Raw genomic sequence first — 6,058 nt, 5'->3', positions numbered from 1 at the left:
CATCCACTATTCTGATTGGTTCAATTATTATCTATTTAAAAAACAAACTTGAAAGTGTCTGTAGGTTTTGTGACCTATCCTCATTTTGTGCCAAAATACCAGAATGTGAACTGGAAGGACCTACACTATTCTATAGTCTGACTTTGGTCTTCAGGCCAGCAAATGTCTAATATTCAAAGATGGATGGATGATTTCCGTTCTTGAAGCTCACGTGGACTTAACCTTCTTCAGCATCCTCGCCATTTTATCATCTAGTTGTGGATTAAGAAATTCTTCCTGGTTTCTATTTAAAATCTCTTAAGTGGAGTAGACTTTTTGTTACAGTTAACATCTACTTTTAAGGAACTTAAGGGAATATCAAAATTCTTGTGGTGTATCTTATCCATATGGAAGTATGTTACTTTTAAATTTTGTAAATCAAATATTTAAGATATGTTGTATTTGCAAATAACATTAATAATGGGGTGGTTCAGTGTTAAAAGGAATATCGTTCTATGTTGTGTAATCCAAGAGAACTTTGTTTAATTAATGCTTTGATTTGATTCTCTAAAAGATAGTCTTTTTTTCAGTTTTATTTGAGAGAAAGAGGAAGAAAGAGAAGGAAACCGATTTGTTGTTTCACTTATACATTCATTGGTTGATTCTTGTATGTGGCCTGACTGGGATCAAACCCACAACCTTGGTTATCAGGACGACTCTGTAACCGACTAAACTACCCGCCCGGCCAGACTTAAGATAATCTTGATATTACTTGACAGTTTACAAAACATTTTGTGGGGAGATATTTGAGAATTTGATATTTTGGTACTAGATTATTTACCAGATTTTAGTTTGGGGGTTAACTCAAATTAGTAAAAACTATGAGATCAGTGACCAATTGCTTTATGAAATTTTGTAACTAAAAAAGAAAATGAATATGGGAAATCGGAAAGCAATACTCTATTTTTTTTTTTTTGCAATACTCTATTTTAAAGCTACTTTGTAAGAACTGAACTTTCTCTAAAGCAGTCTGTAGTCTTTAAAGTTTGTCTCTACCTGGAAGTGAGCAGAGCTGCATTCTTTACCACAAAACTAAGAATTTAAGTTATAAAGTGTGACTAAGAAGCATATGAAATTAAAGAATATCTATGTATACAAATGCTACAAATTAACTCTTTACCTAAATGGCAGCATCCTTACCAAGTAGCTTTATTGTCAAATAGGAATTTCTAAATACATTATGTCAGATAATTTTTTTATTTTCTCTAAATGTAAAGCTCTATCTATATAAAACCTTTGTTATAGAACTTACTTGTCAAAAATGTAGAGTGAACCCTGTCTCTATTTTCTTGACCAGTGAGCCAGTTGTCAGTGTTCTCTGTGCTCAGATTGAAAGTCTCTTGCCTCAATAAGTTTGTTTGGTCATTCTGTTTTCTGATCATCTTCCGGTCTTCTGCTTCTCAACTAATAGTTTGCATCCAGTCAAACAGGCGTTATTTTGATGATTTAAAATGTGGTTTAGCTGTTGCAGGTTTTTAGCAGGTGAACATCAGGTGGATCTGGGCTGAGCATGCACCAGGCTTAGTGAAATCCACTGTTAGACAAATTCTGAAGAAGGCAGAGAAGATAAAGACATCATGTAATAAACTTCTAATTATATAATATATGCTGGTCAGACAGAGGATATACTTAGAAAGCATCTCCAAAGGGATTATGTGTAATGACCGAATGGCACTGGTTTGCTTACTGCTCCCATTTGCAAGAAAATATCTCCAATACTGAATAAGATAATACTGCTTTAAAATTTTATGTTATAACTAATATTTTAAGAAACTTGATTATATTTAATGGAGTACATTTTTTTGTTAAATATGGAAGTTAATCTTTTACCTGAAAAGGGAATAAATTTATCAAAATGATTAATTTCAGCCTTTAAAAAATATGTAGGGGAGTCAACTAAGAAAAAAACTAAATGATAAGTGTTCAAGAAATTTAAGAATTGATTTAATTTATTACATGTTAAATATTTCAGTTTTTGTTTTTGCCAATCTTTACTAAGGACATTCTTTCCATTGATTTCTAGAGTGGAAGCCAAGGGGAGAGACAGTGAGAAACATTGATGTGAGAAGGTTACTCTCCACATAGAATGGTTGCCTCTCGACTAGGGCCAGGGATCGAACTTGCAACCCAGTTACATGCCCTTGACTGGGCATCAAAACTGCAACCCTTTGGTCCAAGGGCTGTTGCTCTATGCACTGAGCAACACCGGCCAGGGCTCTTTCATTATAAAAAATTTTCTTTTGTTCATTGATTTTGAGAGAGAGAGATGTTGATGTGCGAGAAACATTGATTGGTTGCCTCCCGTACGCACCCCAACAGGGGATTGAACTCACAACCTAGGTATGTGCCCTGACTGGAAATCAAACCCACCACCTTTTGTTGTACAGGATGACACTAAAACCAACAGCCACTGGCCAGGGCTCAGTATTTTTTATTGAGATTTCCTGGGGAAAAGGGGAGACTACAGTATTGACTGCTGAATTGGGAATTTAAAGCAGAAAATGAGAACAATTAGATTTTTAAAATTGCATTGGGAATATAAAATTTTATCTTTTTCTCAGGTATATTAAAAATATTAAATAAAAAATTTAATAAGACATTAAAATTTTGACTATGAAAAAAATTTAACCTAATTCTAAAAGTTGAGATTAAGGGATAAGAGTGTGATGTATATGTGATTACAAAACTCAACTATGTTTTCTCTATTATCAATAAGAACTCTACTTTTAATTTTTTTCTGTGATAATTTATTTCAGCTTCATGGAGATTTCTGACCAAATTGAGGAACTCTATCTTGGGTTTGTTTGAGTTAATTGTCTTCTCTTTTTATGTTATTTCTTGTTGAAATTTCTATATGTGGGTGTTTTGGTATTTTGTATTTAATGTTTATGATACTGTCTTGTTAAATTACATATAGGTGTACCTAAATGTGCCTGAAGATGAATCAGGACAAGATTCCTTTCTCCCACCTGTATTTTGAATACATACAATTACTCATAGATTTGGATTTTTGTTTAAGTTTTCCTGTCACACTCTTCACTGTGTCTCAGAACCTATTTGATGGAAGTGCTATCGTGAAGAAGTGAACTTGCCAAAAGGCACGTGGCATGAAAGCAGACAAAAGAAGTAATGGGCCAATAAAATTGGTAATTTCTGAACGAAGGAAGTCTCTTCAAATGTGGAAGACGGTGTGTCATTCTATTCCCTCTATCAATTGGAAATTTCATACCTGGATCGATATTCGTTTGGGTTGCAGTGCCTATCAATGATTGGGACTAACCTAGTCCTATACCTGAACACATTGTAGAGCAATAATTGTCAGATATTTTTCCTGTGATATTTGAAGTTATTCCTTTCCTACTTCTCTGCTTCCATTCTTTTTTGATAGTAATCAGTGGTCAATAGCATTTTCCTTTTTGAACAAGAAAATCTTTGCTTTTTACCCTCCCAGTTTACATTATTGTTATCTTGATGGGACTTGTCTGTGTAACAATCTTTCTCACAATGTAACAAATTTAATATATATATATATACATGTATGTATATACATATATAAATATGTAGATTTCAGAGAGGAAGAGAGAGAGAGGTACATCAATGATGAGAGAGAATCATTGATGGTCTTCCCCCCCGTACGCCCCACACTGGGGATCAAGGCCACAATCTGGGCATGTGCCTTGATAGGGAATCAAACTGTGACCTCCTGGTTCATAGAGCCACACCACCCAGACAACAAATTTAACTTTGATCCATCCTTCAGTAACTTAGCTGAGACTAGCCCATTGGCTGCCTAATACCTGTTTTAGCCTTAAACCTTTTCCCCTGCACTTTCAGCCCTTACACTGAGACTCCGCACGCCACCACTGGTTTATTTCATCAAATATGCTACAACTAAGTGCTCAGATTCTCCCAAACTTTCCATGGAAATATTCTCACCTTTGTGTATATTACTCCCATACTCGAAACACTCCATTTTCTTTCACGTAGGTTATCTAAACTTTAGGTTCTAAAGCATATTCTGCTATTTCTTTAAAGCTCTGACCAAGTCTTGTATTTCCTGTTTCAAACATTTTAACCTTCCAAAGTCTGGTAGGTTGCCTTTTTCCCTTCCCCTGTCACATTTACATTTTGCTTTTTTTAAAATTTATTTTTTATTGATTTCAGAGAGGGAGAGAAATAGAAACATCAGTGATGAATAATTGATTGGCTGCCTCCTGCACGCCCCCTTCTAGGGATCCCTTCTAGGGATCCAGACATGTGCCCTTGACCGGAATCAAACCCAGTCCACAGACCTACGCTCTATCCACTGAGCCAAACCAGCCAGGGCTGCTGCTGCTTGCTTTTTTTTATTTTTTTAAACTTGAGCTGCGTGGATCTGGCTATTTGTTGGAATCAGAACCCATGAATTCACCCACACATTTTGCCAAATTCAATGGCTTTTCACAGGTCTTTATTCTTGCAGCTTTTGACAGCTGTCCATTTTCTCCCTAAACCACCTATTTCACACCACTGCCTGCATTGCCTGGGAAGGATTGTTTTAAATTCCTGGTTGCCTTGAGTCATTTAACCTACCCACCATCAACATAGATACATTTTACTTCTACACTTTGTGACTCAGCAACAAATCCTATCCAGCGAAAGCCCCCTTGTGGAAGCAAGAATTTCTTCAAATTTAATGTCACTGTAGGTTAAAGTGCAAATTCCTCCCCGAATTGCCTAGATCTGGTATAGACGAACCACACCAGCCTTCTCTCTCAACACGTTCAGATCCCGGCACTAATACACTATCACACCAAAAGCGCTTTATTTCTGCTCATTATTGTTGTTTATTCATGAACAGTAGTGGTTTTCAAGCTTCTCTGTCGTCCCCTAACTCTCCACTTCCTTCTACAAACACATTCCCACGAGTCCCTGGGGGGGGGAGGAGAGAGCCCGTTTGTGGGGCTGTGGCCTTGCAGCTCACCGGCTCCAATTTTTAAACCGACACGATTTTCTGAGGGAATATAGACATAGATATTGGTCCCCAGACATTCGAGAGCAGGTCGTCTCACCCCTTTTAAGGGCCATGAGGTTCTCTTGAGAAAGCATGGGTGGGTGGTCCAACCCGCTCGCCTGGGAGCGGACCCCGCGTGGCCCCGTGGCGGGGATGGGCCCACCGGGGAGTGCTCAGCGGCTGCCAGCACGGGAGCCTCCCCTCGCGGTGACCCTCGGGCCTCGGCAAGTCACGGAAGCCGCGGTTTTAGTTCCTGGAAAGTGGTAATGACCTTCCTGGGTGATGGCAAGAGGAATCCATCGTTCAGGAAAGGCACTCTGATAAACAGCAATGCTGCTGATGTGAACCGCGAGGCGGAGCGGCTGCACGCCCACCCGCGGAGGTCATCGCTTCCCCCGGCTCAGGAGCCCCGCCTCCGAAAGCCAGACGCGGCCGCTCGTCTCCATGGCAACCGCTCCGCTACCCCAGGCTCCGCCCCCAGCCCGCCGGGAGGACCGGAAGCAGCTTCCAGACCCCGCGCCCCGGCCCTCCCCGAGAGCGCGGGTCGTCCTTCCGCCCCGAGGTGAGCGCCGATGCCTCCCGTCCGTGGGCCCGAGGAGCGTCCGTCCCGGGGATGGGGGGCGGGGGGAGGGCGGTGCCACCGGGTGCAGCCCGCCTCTTCCTCCGCGCACCCCTCTTTAGACCCTCTGCACCTCATCACGCGCCCAGCGCTTCTCCTCTCGCGGCCCCGCATCTCTCGGCCGCTCCTCGCGGGTCCGCGCATCCTCGGGGGGTGGGGAAGGGGGGCTGTCTCTGGGTCCTTTCGGTCGCCAGCTCTCGGGGAGCTGGGCTCTCGCTCTCTGAAGAGAGGTTTCCAAGTGGGAGGCGGCTCTCTCCGCAGGTGCCTCCGGTCTCTGGACTGCGGGCGCAGCCCTTCCTCCCGGGACCGGGTGCGTTACCGGCTCTCTGCGGATCGGGGTCGGGGTGTCGCTCCCAGTCTCCTGTGTAGCGCTGAGCGCAACTGTGGGATGGCGCAGGCTCGGCGGC

The 6,058-nt window shown here is 41.8% G+C and overlaps 1 protein-coding gene and 1 long non-coding RNA gene across 2 annotated transcripts in view; both read left to right on the top strand.

The window, feature by feature from the left end:
- Positions 1 to 2,359: 2,359 nt before the first annotated feature.
- LOC111828341 lies at positions 2,360 to 3,216 on the top strand. The gene is made up of 2 exons (XR_002832183.1): positions 2,360 to 2,837; positions 2,957 to 3,216. It is a non-coding gene; the product is annotated as an uncharacterized LOC111828341 (long non-coding RNA).
- Positions 3,217 to 5,550: 2,334 nt separating this feature from the next.
- The window catches only part of ZNF396 (zinc finger protein 396), an 8,942-nt gene continuing 8,434 nt past the window's right edge, over positions 5,551 to 6,058 (top strand). The window contains exon 1 of the mRNA XM_014466353.2: positions 5,551 to 5,594. The gene's annotated coding sequence lies outside the window, so the exon portion shown is untranslated. The remainder of the gene's footprint in view (positions 5,595 to 6,058) is intronic.

The sequence above is a fragment of the Myotis lucifugus genome, unplaced genomic scaffold (assembly GCF_000147115.1).
Source record: "Myotis lucifugus unplaced genomic scaffold, Myoluc2.0 scaffold_334, whole genome shotgun sequence".
Classification (NCBI taxonomy): Eukaryota; Metazoa; Chordata; class Mammalia; order Chiroptera; family Vespertilionidae; genus Myotis; species Myotis lucifugus.
The sequence above is the reverse complement of the archived record's forward strand: the minus strand, read 5'-3'. Positions and strand labels throughout refer to the sequence as shown.